Genomic DNA, 13441 nt, shown 5'->3' on the forward strand with positions numbered 1-13441 from the left:
GTTGTAACAAAGCTGTTCATGATCAAGTAACGGATTCATGAGGTGATTGTAATTCGGTTCAGGAGGTACCAAATTGCAGAGACATAAATCCAGGGCCCACGTGAAATCACAGCTCAGGCAATGAAATACAGGCTGCACACAGGTGAAATACGAATATCAAAATGATAATCGATATGAAGTATTCAAAGTTGAGAGTGGTAAGGTGCCGTAGTACAGAAGCATTCTCTGTCGAAATAGTTCTAAGTGGCCCGGCTCGTTTGCGAAGGCAGGAGGGACATCCATTTTGAATTTCCCAAGATGGTAAAGGAAACGGCGCAGCACCGCTGGTTGTATAGCAACTCCACAGAATTAGGTCGCCGGCTATGCAGTGGAGAGGAGCAGAATGACTTGATAAATTTTCTAGGAGTCTAGTCACTTATATATTGCTTAGTAGTTATCAAAAAAGTAGCCTGTCTTGAAGTGGAGGATGCGTTAAAAAATAAGGGAGTGATTTGAGGGAGTTGTAAAGCAAGGTCAATTTTTTTACATCAATTATGTTTTCTGTGAATGTTAGCTTAGTGAAAGATATGTGTGTGAGCAGATGCAACGTTCAGTTTTAAATGTGACAATGGCGGTCTTGTTCATGTCTTCCGATTCAAGGTCGGAATTCGCTGCCAAATATAAAGATGAAGAAACGCATGCGTGGGGTACATAGTCTGCATTCTTAAAGGAAAGCAAATGAAGGGTTATTTTTACCACGTTAGCATTGTCGTTTAAAAAGTTATAGTGATTTCTATTATATGTTAAGAAAGTGTCACTGATGAAGACTGAAAATAAATCCTTATAAATGATAGGGACTGGTGTATTTTAGAAAAGGTGTGTAACATTACATGAATTGTGGAAAAAAAAATAATGTAATTGAAAGTGTATGGTTTAAAAATGAAAAGTAGAGGTTTATAGTTCACGTTTTGAAAGCAGTTGTAGAGGGTCAGATGAAAGTGTAGGGTTTGAAAATGAAAAGTAGAGGTTTATAGTTCACGTTTTGAAAGCAGTTCTAGAGGGTCAGATGCATGATAGATTTATAAAAAATAGAACATGTTTTTAAATAGTATTATGGAAAAAATATGTGTCTTTATGTACTATTTACATTATCTGCCTGTTGCGTATTCTTTGAGTTTTAGTAATCCTGTGTCTTATAAGTTTTCTAGGGGCGGTTTGAGGTTCATGGTGGGTTTGGGCAGGGAGGGTAGGTTGGGGGTTTGTAATAGGGGGTCCGGGTGGGGTGGAGTGCGGAGTTTAGGGAAAAGTGAGGGGGGCGGGGAGTTACGGTGTTTGGTAATGGAGCAGAGTCAGAGGACGCCACATTTGTGTTATGGGGTGCCACGGAAATATGTATTTATTCTCAGAGGTTTATTATATTAAGGATATATATCAACATGGTGGCTCTTGTCGTTTTGTGGTTCTGTGCATGTTTATAATGCTGGCCCTGTAGTTTTTGTTTATGGACCTTATTACGACACACAGGGGAGGTACGTTGCACACTTGGAGATCAGAGACTTAGGAAATAAAACTTTATAATTGTAAGGATCAAAGCGATAGAAATCGCCCGTTGTCGGTGTAAAAAATATGACCGCTATTGGTGGTATTTTCTACGGTGTTAGTGCTCGAAGGAGAATAGTAACATATATGTGAAAGCAAATTGTGTAACAGGCTCAGCATTTCACATTATCGTGTGAAAACAAAAGTTGCTTTTACATAGCAATAAGTCTCTTATAATTAAGGGACGGAGTGTATATAGTGCTATTTAGTACTCTGCTATGTGATTGATGTCGAATATTTCATAAGAGGAGGCTTTAAAAGTTTTCCGATAAAGTAGTTTTCTAGGGAAGTGGGTGGAGTGTTCCGTGTAAATTGCAGAATAGAAACTAGTAAGAACCAATTGGAAGTGTTGTTTTAAAGTCACATGACTGCACATGCGTGTCTCGACGTCTGTATGCGATAGGTGGGTGCGCGCACCCGGTTGCGCACTATATGAAGCGGCGAGAAAATATCAGCTAATATGCTCTTGAAGCTTGTTTTGGTACAAAGAGTTAGTTCTGTAAAGAACTTTTTTTTTTTTTTTTTTTTTTGGAAACCAGTGTTATGATGCTTTTGATTTCTTAAAGTTGGTACGACATTTTTCAGTATGTTATACTATCCAAATAAAGTGAAGAAATTTAACTTTTCTTGGAGCATTTATGACTCTCAATTTTGTGTTTAATTAGAGTAAAGCTTTGCTCTCCGTATACAAGAAGTTCTCCACAGTTGTTGCATTTTATGTGCACCTTCGCCAGACATGGTTTCAAGTCCATTTCAGCACTCGATGGAGATACAGGTCGTCCACCGGAAGATGTGCTGATTACTTCTGATGGTAATAGCGTGGCCTCCGTTTTTCTTGTCAAAGGTGGTCGCTCATTTTCATCAGATTCGGAAGATGAATGCGGAACGGTAGCCATTGTACCGAAGTCTTCGGGAAGATGTTTGACGTTGTTGTCTCTTGAGAGTAGAAAAGAAAGTGATGGAAGTGGGTGGAGTGCTGCGTGTAAATTCCAGAATAGAAACTACCAAGAACCAATTAGAAGTGTTGTTTAGAAGTCACATGACTTCACATGGAAGTGTCAGGTCCTGTACGCGATAGGAGGGTGCGCGCACCCGGTCTCGCACTAAAATAAAGCGGCGAAAAAACATCTTATAATATGCTCTTGGAGCATGTTTTGGTGGAAAGAGTTAGTTCTGAAAAGAACTTTTTTTTCTTTTTTTTTTTTCGGAAACAAGTGTTTTGATGCTTTTGATTTCTCAAAGTTGCTACGACATTATTCAGTATGTCATACTATCCAAATAAAGTGAAGAAATGTAACTTTTCTTGGAGCATTTATGACTCTCAATTATTTGTTTAATTAGAGTAAAGCTTTGCTCTCCGTATACAAGAAGTTCTCCACAGTTCGTGCATTTCATGTGTACGTTCGCCAGATATGGTCTCAAGTCCATCTCAGCACTCGATGGAGATACAGGTCGTCCACCGGAAGATGTGCTGATTAGTTCTGATGGTAATAGCGTGGCCTCCGTTTTTCTTGTCAAAGGTGGTCGCTCATTTCCTTCAGATTCGGAAGATGAATGCGGAACGGTAGCCATTGTACCGAAGTCTTCGGGAAGATGTTCGACATTGTTCTCTCTTGAGAGTAGAAAAGAAAGTGATGGAAGTGGGTGGAGTGCTGCGTGTAAATTCCAGAATAGAAACTACCGAGAACCAATTAGAAGTGTTGTTTAGAAGTCACATGACTTCACATGCAAGTGTGAGGTCCTGTACGCGATAGGAGGGTGCGCGCACCCGGTCTCGCACTAAAATAAAGCGGCGAAAAAATATCTCATAATATGCTCTTGGAGCACGTTTCGGTAGAAAGAGTTAGTTCTGAAAAGAACTTTTTTTTTTTTTTTTTGGGAAAGAAGTGTTATGATGCTTTCGATTTTTTAAAGTTGCTACTACATTTTTCAGTATGTAATAGTTTGAAAATGAAGTGAAGAAATTTATCTTTTCTTGGGGCATTTGTGACTTTCAATTTTGAGTTTAATAAGAACGAGGCTCAGCTCTCCATACAAAAGAATTTCTGCACACTGGTTGCATTTCATATGCACCTTCGCAAGATATGGTCTCAAGTCCATCTCAGCACTCGATGGAGATACAGGTCGTACACCAGAAGATGTGCTGGCCACCTCTGATGGTAATAGCGTGGCCAAGGCTCTTGTCGATGCTTTTGCATAATGCTCAGGATGCCTTTGTTTAACATGCCGCTGCATGGTGTGTATAGAAAAGGAATATTTTCTATTTGGATTTCCCCTTGAGAGCTCCGAATTGCATATCGTGCAGGTTACTTTTGGCGCATTCACTTTCTTTTGATCTTCAGGATAAGTAAAAAATTGCCAAATGAAAGATTCCTTTTTTCTTCTTAACGGTGGTCGCTCATTTCCTTCAGATTCGGAAGATGAATGCGGTAGGGCAGCCATTTCAGCAAAGTCTTCCGGAAGATGCTCGACGTTGTTGTCTCTTGAGAGTAGAAAAGATTGTGAGGAAAGTGGGTGGAGTGCTTCGTGTAAATTCCAGAACAGAAACTACTAAGAACCAATTGGAAGTCTTGTTTTCAAGTCACATGACTTTACATGCGCTTCTCAGGACGTGTAGGCGGTGACACTATCTAGTTACGAACGTGATTACATACTTAGGAACTAGCATTCAAAAAAACTATGAAATTCACTGAAAAAACCATAGGTTTTACACACGTTTTAGTTAGGAAGTAGCATTTGAAAAACCTATGAAATTCACTGAAAAAACCATAGGTTTGACACCAGTTATAGTTAGCTGGAAATTTTACTGACATAAAACCAATGAAATTCCACGTTATAGTTAGTTGGACTCACTATAACTTGCGCGTGTAATGCACTGCTGATGACATTACATATTACATCACTCATGATGATATAAAAAATAGAACATGTTTTTAAATAGTATTATGGAAAAAATATGTGTCTTTATGTACTATTTACATTATCTGCCTGTTGCGTATTCTTTGAGTTTTAGTAATCCTGTGTCTTATAAGTTTTCTAGGGGCGGTTTGAGGTTCATGGTGGGTTTGGGCAGGGAGGGTAGGTTGGGGGTTTGTAATAGGGGGTCCGGGTGGGGTGGAGTGCGGAGTTTAGGGAAAAGTGAGGGGGCGGGGAGTTACGGTGTTTGGTAATGGAGCAGAGTCAGAGGACGCCACATTTGTGTTATGGGGTGCCACGGAAATATGTATTTATTCTCAGAGGTTTATTATATTAAGGATATATATCAACATGGTGGCTCTTGTCGTTTTGTGGTTCTGTGCATGTTTATAATGCTGGCCCTGTAGTTTTTGTTTATGGACCTTATTACGACACACAGGGGAGGTACGTTGCACACTTGGAGATCAGAGACTTAGGAAATAAAACTTTATAATTGTAAGGATCAAAGCGATAGAAATCGCCCGTTGTCGGTGTAAAAAATATGACCGCTATTGGTGGTATTTTCTACGGTGTTAGTGCTCGAAGGAGAATAGTAACATATATGTGAAAGCAAATTGTGTAACAGGCTCAGCATTTCACATTATCGTGTGAAAACAAAAGTTGCTTTTACATAGCAATAAGTCTCTTATAATTAAGGGACGGAGTGTATATAGTGCTATTTAGTACTCTGCTATGTGATTGATGTCGAATATTTCATAAGAGGAGGCTTTAAAAGTTTTCCGATAAAGTAGTTTTCTAGGGAAGTGGGTGGAGTGTTCCGTGTAAATTGCAGAATAGAAACTAGTAAGAACCAATTGGAAGTGTTGTTTTAAAGTCACATGACTGCACATGCGTGTCTCGACGTCTGTATGCGATAGGTGGGTGCGCGCACCCGGTTGCGCACTATACGAAGCGGCGAGAAAATATCAGCTAATATGCTCTTGAAGCTTGTTTTGGTACAAAGAGTTAGTTCTGTAAAGAACTTTTTTTTTTTTTTTTTTTTTTGGAAACCAGTGTTATGATGCTTTTGATTTCTTAAAGTTGGTACGACATTTTTCAGTATGTTATACTATCCAAATAAAGTGAAGAAATTTAACTTTTCTTGGAGCATTTATGACTCTCAATTTTGTGTTTAATTAGAGTAAAGCTTTGCTCTCCGTATACAAGAAGTTCTCCACAGTTGTTGCATTTTATGTGCACCTTCGCCAGACATGGTTTCAAGTCCATTTCAGCACTCGATGGAGATACAGGTCGTCCACCGGAAGATGTGCTGATTACTTCTGATGGTAATAGCGTGGCCTCCGTTTTTCTTGTCAAAGGTGGTCGCTCATTTTCATCAGATTCGGAAGATGAATGCGGAACGGTAGCCATTGTACCGAAGTCTTCGGGAAGATGTTTGACGTTGTTGTCTCTTGAGAGTAGAAAAGAAAGTGATGGAAGTGGGTGGAGTGCTGCGTGTAAATTCCAGAATAGAAACTACCAAGAACCAATTAGAAGTGTTGTTTAGAAGTCACATGACTTCACATGGAAGTGTCAGGTCCTGTACGCGATAGGAGGGTGCGCGCACCCGGTCTCGCACTAAAATAAAGCGGCGAAAAAACATCTTATAATATGCTCTTGGAGCATGTTTTGGTGGAAAGAGTTAGTTCTGAAAAGAACTTTTTTTTCTTTTTTTTTTTTCGGAAACAAGTGTTTTGATGCTTTTGATTTCTTAAAGTTGCTACGACATTATTCAGTATGTCATACTATCCAAATAAAGTGAAGAAATGTAACTTTTCTTGGAGCATTTATGACTCTCAATTATTTGTTTAATTAGAGTAAAGCTTTGCTCTCCGTATACAAGAAGTTCTCCACAGTTCGTGCATTTCATGTGTACGTTCGCCAGATATGGTCTCAAGTCCATCTCAGCACTCGATGGAGATACAGGTCGTCCACCGGAAGATGTGCTGATTAGTTCTGATGGTAATAGCGTGGCCTCCGTTTTTCTTGTCAAAGGTGGTCGCTCATTTCCTTCAGATTCGGAAGATGAATGCGGAACGGTAGCCATTGTACCGAAGTCTTCGGGAAGATGTTCGACATTGTTCTCTCTTGAGAGTAGAAAAGAAAGTGATGGAAGTGGGTGGAGTGCTGCGTGTAAATTCCAGAATAGAAACTACCGAGAACCAATTACAAGTGTTGTTTAGAAGTCACATGACTTCACATGCAAGTGTGAGGTCCTGTACGCGATAGGAGGGTGCGCGCACCCGGTCTCGCACTAAAATAAAGCGGCGAAAAAATATCTCATAATATGCTCTTGGAGCACGTTTTGGTAGAAAGAGTTAGTTCTGAAAAGAACTTTTTTTTTTTTTTTTTGGGAAAGAAGTGTTATGATGCTTTCGATTTTTTAAAGTTGCTACTACATTTTTCAGTATGTAATAGTTTGAAAATGAAGTGAAGAAATTTATCTTTTCTTGGGGCATTTGTGACTTTCAATTTTGAGTTTAATAAGAACGAGGCTCAGCTCTCCATACAAAAGAATTTCTGCACACTGGTTGCATTTCATATGCACCTTCGCAAGATATGGTCTCAAGTCCATCTCAGCACTCGATGGAGATACAGGTCGTACACCAGAAGATGTGCTGGCCACCTCTGATGGTAATAGCGTGGCCAAGGCTCTTGTCGATGCTTTTGCATAATGCTCAGGATGCCTTTGTTTAACATGCCGCTGCATGGTGTGTATAGAAAAGGAATATTTTCTATTTGGATTTCCCCTTGAGAGCTCCGAATTGCATATTGTGCAGGTTACTTTTGGCGCATTCACTTTCTTTTGATCTTCAGGATAAGTAAAAAATTGCCAAATGAAAGATTCCTTTTTTCTTCTTAACGGTGGTCGCTCATTTCCTTCAGATTCGGAAGATGAATGCGGTAGGGCAGCCATTTCAGCAAAGTCTTCCGGAAGATGCTCGACGTTGTTGTCTCTTGAGAGTAGAAAAGATTGTGAGGAAAGTGGGTGGAGTGCTTCGTGTAAATTCCAGAACAGAAACTACTAAGAACCAATTGGAAGTCTTGTTTTCAAGTCACATGACTTTACATGCGCTTCTCAGGACGTGTAGGCGGTGACACTATCTAGTTACGAACGTGATTACATACTTAGGAACTAGCATTCAAAAAAACTATGAAATTCACTGAAAAAACCATAGGTTTTACACACGTTTTAGTTAGGAAGTAGCATTTGAAAAACCTATGAAATTCACTGAAAAAACCATAGGTTTGACACCAGTTATAGTTAGCTGGAAATTTTACTGACATAAAACCAATGAAATTCCACGTTATAGTTAGTTGGACTCACTATAACTTGCGCGTGTAATGCACTGCTGATGACATTACATATTACATCACTCATGATGATATAAAAAATAGAACATGTTTTTAAATAGTATTATGGAAAAAATATGTGTCTTTATGTACTATTTACATTATCTGCCTGTTGCGTATTCTTTGAGTTTTAGTAATCCTGTGTCTTATAAGTTTTCTAGGGGCGGTTTGAGGTTCATGGTGGGTTTGGGCAGGGAGGGTAGGTTGGGGGTTTGTAATAGGGGGTCCGGGTGGGGTGGAGTGCGGAGTTTAGGGAAAAGTGAGGGGGGCGGGGAGTTACGGTGTTTGGTAATGGAGCAGAGTCAGAGGACGCCACATTTGTGTTATGGGGTGCCACGGAAATATGTATTTATTCTCAGAGGTTTATTATATTAAGGATATATATCAACATGGTGGCTCTTGTCGTTTTGTGGTTCTGTGCATGTTTATAATGCTGGCCCTGTAGTTTTTGTTTATGGACCTTATTACGACACACAGGGGAGGTACGTTGCACACTTGGAGATCAGAGACTTAGGAAATAAAACTTTATAATTGTAAGGATCAAAGCGATAGAAATCGCCCGTTGTCGGTGTAAAAAATATGACCGCTATTGGTGGTATTTTCTACGGTGTTAGTGCTCGAAGGAGAATAGTAACATATATGTGAAAGCAAATTGTGTAACAGGCTCAGCATTTCACATTATCGTGTGAAAACAAAAGTTGCTTTTACATAGCAATAAGTCTCTTATAATTAAGGGACGGAGTGTATATAGTGCTATTTAGTACTCTGCTATGTGATTGATGTCGAATATTTCATAAGAGGAGGCTTTAAAAGTTTTCCGATAAAGTAGTTTTCTAGGGAAGTGGGTGGAGTGTTCCGTGTAAATTGCAGAATAGAAACTAGTAAGAACCAATTGGAAGTGTTGTTTTAAAGTCACATGACTGCACATGCGTGTCTCGCGGTCTGTATGCGATAGGTGGGTGCGCGCACCCGGTTGCGCACTATACGAAGCGGCGAGAAAATATCAGCTAATATGCTCTTGAAGCTTGTTTTGGTACAAAGAGTTAGTTCTGTAAAGAACTTTTTTTTTTTTGTTTGTTTTTTTGGAAACCAGTGTTATGATGCTTTTGATTTCTTAAAGTTGGTACGACATTTTTCAGTATGTTATACTATCCAAATAAAGTGAAGAAATTTAACTTTTCTTGGAGCATTTATGACTCTCAATTTTGTGTTTAATTAGAGTAAAGCTTTGCTCTCCGTATACAAGAAGTTCTCCACAGTTGTTGCATTTTATGTGCACCTTCGCCAGACATGGTTTCAAGTCCATTTCTGCACTCGATGGAGATACAGGTCGTCCACCGGAAGATGTGCTGATTACTTCTGATGGTAATAGCGTGGCCTCCGTTTTTCTTGTCAAAGGTGGTCGCTCATTTTCATCAGATTCGGAAGATGAATGCGGAACGGTAGCCATTGTACCGAAGTCTTCGGGAAGATGTTCGACGTTGTTGTCTCTTGAGAGTAGAAAAGAAAGTGATGGAAGTGGGTGGAGTGCTGCGTGTAAATTCCAGAATAGAAACTACCAAGAACCAATTAGAAGTGTTGTTTAGAAGTCACATGACTTCACATGGAAGTGTCAGGTCCTGTACGCGATAGGAGGGTGCGCGCACCCGGTCTCGCACTAAAATAAAGCGGCGAAAAAACATCTTATAATATGCTCTTGGAGCATGTTTTGGTGGAAAGAGTTAGTTCTGAAAAGAACTTTTTTTTTTTTTTTTTTTTTCGGAAACAAGTGTTTTGATGCTTTTGATTTCTTAAAGTTGCTACGACATTATTCAGTATGTCATACTATCCAAATAAAGTGAAGAAATGTAACTTTTCTTGGAGCATTTATGACTCTCAATTATTTGTTTAATTAGAGTAAAGCTTTGCTCTCCGTATACAAGAAGTTCTCCACAGTTCGTGCATTTCATGTGTACGTTCGCCAGATATGGTCTCAAGTCCATCTCAGCACTCGATGGAGATACAGGTCGTCCACCGGAAGATGTGCTGATTAGTTCTGATGGTAATAGCGTGGCCTCCGTTTTTCTTGTCAAAGGTGGTCGCTCATTTCCTTCAGATTCGGAAGATGAATGCGGAACGGTAGCCATTGTACCGAAGTCTTCGGGAAGATGTTCGACATTGTTCTCTCTTGAGAGTAGAAAAGAAAGTGATGGAAGTGGGTGGAGTGCTGCGTGTAAATTCCAGAATAGAAACTACCGAGAACCAATTAGAAGTGTTGTTTAGAAGTCACATGACTTCACATGCAAGTGTGAGGTCCTGTACGCGATAGGAGGGTGCGCGCACCCGGTCTCGCACTAAAATAAAGCGGCGAAAAAATATCTCATAATATGCTCTTGGAGCACGTTTTGGTAGAAAGAGTTAGTTCTGAAAAGAACTTTTTTTTTTTGTTTTTTTGGGAAAGAAGTGTTATGATGCTTTCGATTTTTTAAAGTTGCTACTACATTTTTCAGTATGTAATAGTTTGAAAATGAAGTGAAGAAATTTATCTTTTCTTGGGGCATTTGTGACTTTCAATTTTGAGTTTAATAAGAACGAGGCTCAGCTCTCCATACAAAAGAATTTCTGCACACTGGTTGCATTTCATATGCACCTTCGCAAGATATGGTCTCAAGTCCATCTCAGCACTCGATGGAGATACAGGTCGTACACCAGAAGATGTGCTGGCCACCTCTGATGGTAATAGCGTGGCCAAGGCTCTTGTCGATGCTTTTGCATAATGCTCAGGATGCCTTTGTTTAACATGCCGCTGCATGGTGTGTATAGAAAAGGAATATTTTCTATTTGGATTTCCCCTTGAGAGCTCCGAATTGCATATCGTGCAGGTTACTTTTAGCGCATTCACTTTCTTTCGATCTTCAGGATAAGTACAAAATTGCCAAATGAAAGATTCCTTTTTTCTTCTTAACGGTGGTCGCTCATTTCCTTCAGATTCGGAAGATGAATGCGGTAGGGCAGCCATTTCAGCAAAGTCTTCCGGAAGATGCTCGACGTTGTTGTCTCTTGAGAGTAGAAAAGATTGTGAGGAAAGTGGGTGGAGTGCTTCGTGTAAATTCCAGAACAGAAACTACTAAGAACCAATTGGAAGTCTTGTTTTCAAGTCACATGACTTTACATGCGCTTCTCAGGACGTGTAGGCGGTGACACTATCTAGTTACGAACGTGATTACATACTTAGGAACTAGCATTCAAAAAAACTATGAAATTCACTGAAAAAACCATAGGTTTTACACACGTTATAGTTAGGAAGTAGCATTTGAAAAACCTATGAAATTCACTGAAAAAACCATAGGTTTGACACCAGTTATAGTTAGCTGGAAATTTTACTGACATAAAACCAATGAAATTCCACGTTATAGTTAGTTGGACTCACTATAACTTGCGCGTGTAATGCACTGCTGATGACATTACATATTACATCACTCATGACATGGTCAGTGACATCACTTATGACACGACCCAGTGAATGTGTGTCTTTCTAAAAAATAAATATGTTTTATATATGTATATGTAAAGGTCGAGGGAAGAATAAATGTTTAAATTATTGTCTTAATGAATGTTTTTTTCAAAAAGAAATGATTGGATAACTGGCTTATTAAGTGTACCTTAGTGAATACATATATTAGCGAGTAATGTTTAAATATTTAAATATATGTATCAGTGTTTCACTTTGTGAATAAGTGGCTGCATGGGTTGATGAGTACCTACATGTGTAGGTATTTGGGTTCTTAGATGTTTTTTTAGTATCAGTATGAGTGTTTCTATGGTTTTGTGGGGGTATTATTAATCACATAGATGCATGAATGACTAACTCTCTCTTTGTATGTGTTTAGAAGACACCATATGTGCAGGACTGTATGGGTGGTTGAGTGTGTATATGTGTGTGTTAGTGAGTGAATGCCTGCCTCACTAGTGTCTTTATCAGTAACGAGATATGTTTTAATTTAGTATATGTGAGTATTGATATATATAAGTCAGTATATGTGAGACTAAGAGATACAAAGAGTTCCTGTTTAAATAAGTATGTGTTTCTATAAGTGATTGTTTGAGAGAGTAAGTATGTATAAGTTTCTTTAGAAGTAACGTGGTAGTGTGTGTATAGTTTTATATGCAAATAAATGGATGTTCAATAGTTTATTTGCATGTGTGAGTATGTGTGTGAGTAACATTTGGATGATTGTTGGTGTGTAACAGGATGTATAGGTGTATCACTACATATGATGAGTGAGTATATGTATGACTGACTATATAGAACTGTTGGTGAATGAGAGAATGTGTATATAGATGGTGGAATTACTGAATTGGTTGTTGAAACTGGTATGGGTATCTCCATTTTTTTGAAAATGTTAATTTCTATTTTCCAATATGTGTTTTAAGGGTACATTACACTTAAAGGAGGTCTGTCATCAGTGATGTCATAAGTGATGTCACTGACCATGTCATGAGTGATGTAATATGTAATGTCATCAGCAGTGCATTACACACGCAAGTTATAGTGAGTCCAACTAACTATAACGTGGAATTTCATTGGTTTTATGTCAGTAAAATTTCCAGCTAACTATAACTGGTGTCAAACCTATGTTTTTTTCAGTGAATTTCATAGGTTTTTCAAATGCTACTTCCTAACTATAAAGTGTGTAAAACCTATGGTTTTTTCAGTGAATATATATATATATATATATATATATATATATATATATATATATATATATATATATATATATATTTATATATATATATATTTACCACAACTTCCCAGCAGAATGAGGCCGCACAACACACAAGTAAGGAGGCTCCTTTTTTTATGTCAACAGGCAGCTTACGATCCCGTGTTGGTTTTTTCTTTGCCTGACGCGTTTCAGAGGGTGTCTCCCTCCTTCCTCAGAGGCTCTTGAACAGTCCGTAGCTTGCTTGCGTCCCCACAGGATACCAGGCGTGTCTATGTAACAAACAAATTGCTCTCAGGTGTGCCTTTTTATTGTAAAGTTCTTTTGCAATGCACGCTGGTCCCTGTGGTTCTAATCATGCATATTTATACCATGCAATGGGTCCAAAATGTTCAAGTCTTTTTTGAAATATGTTTTTTTAGCCCTCCATTGGGCCCCCGGATCGTACTCTGCCTGTTCAATGATGTCCTCATGTGCCTCCGCGTAAGGGGAGAGGTTACCCCTGCAAGCATCCGTTTTGTTTCTGGATGGTGCGCTCCCTCCGCGGTCTGGGGACCGCGTCAAATATTTACCACAACTTCCCAGCAGAATGAGGCCGCACAACACACAAGTAAGGAGGCTCCTTTATTTCTGTCAACAGGCAGCTTTCGATCCCGTGTTGGTTTTTTCTTTGCCTGACGCGTTTCAGAGGGTGTCTCCCTCCTTCCTCAGAGGCCCTTGAACAGTCCGTAGCTTGCTTGCGTCCCCAAAAAAGACTTGAACATTTTGGACCCATTGGAGGGTATAAATATGCATGATTAGAACCACAGGAACCAGCGTGCATTGCAAAAGAACTTTACAACAAAAAGGCA

This window comes from Lissotriton vulgaris, chromosome 11 (assembly GCF_964263255.1).
Source record: "Lissotriton vulgaris chromosome 11, aLisVul1.2, whole genome shotgun sequence".
Taxonomy (NCBI): Eukaryota; Metazoa; Chordata; class Amphibia; order Caudata; family Salamandridae; genus Lissotriton; species Lissotriton vulgaris.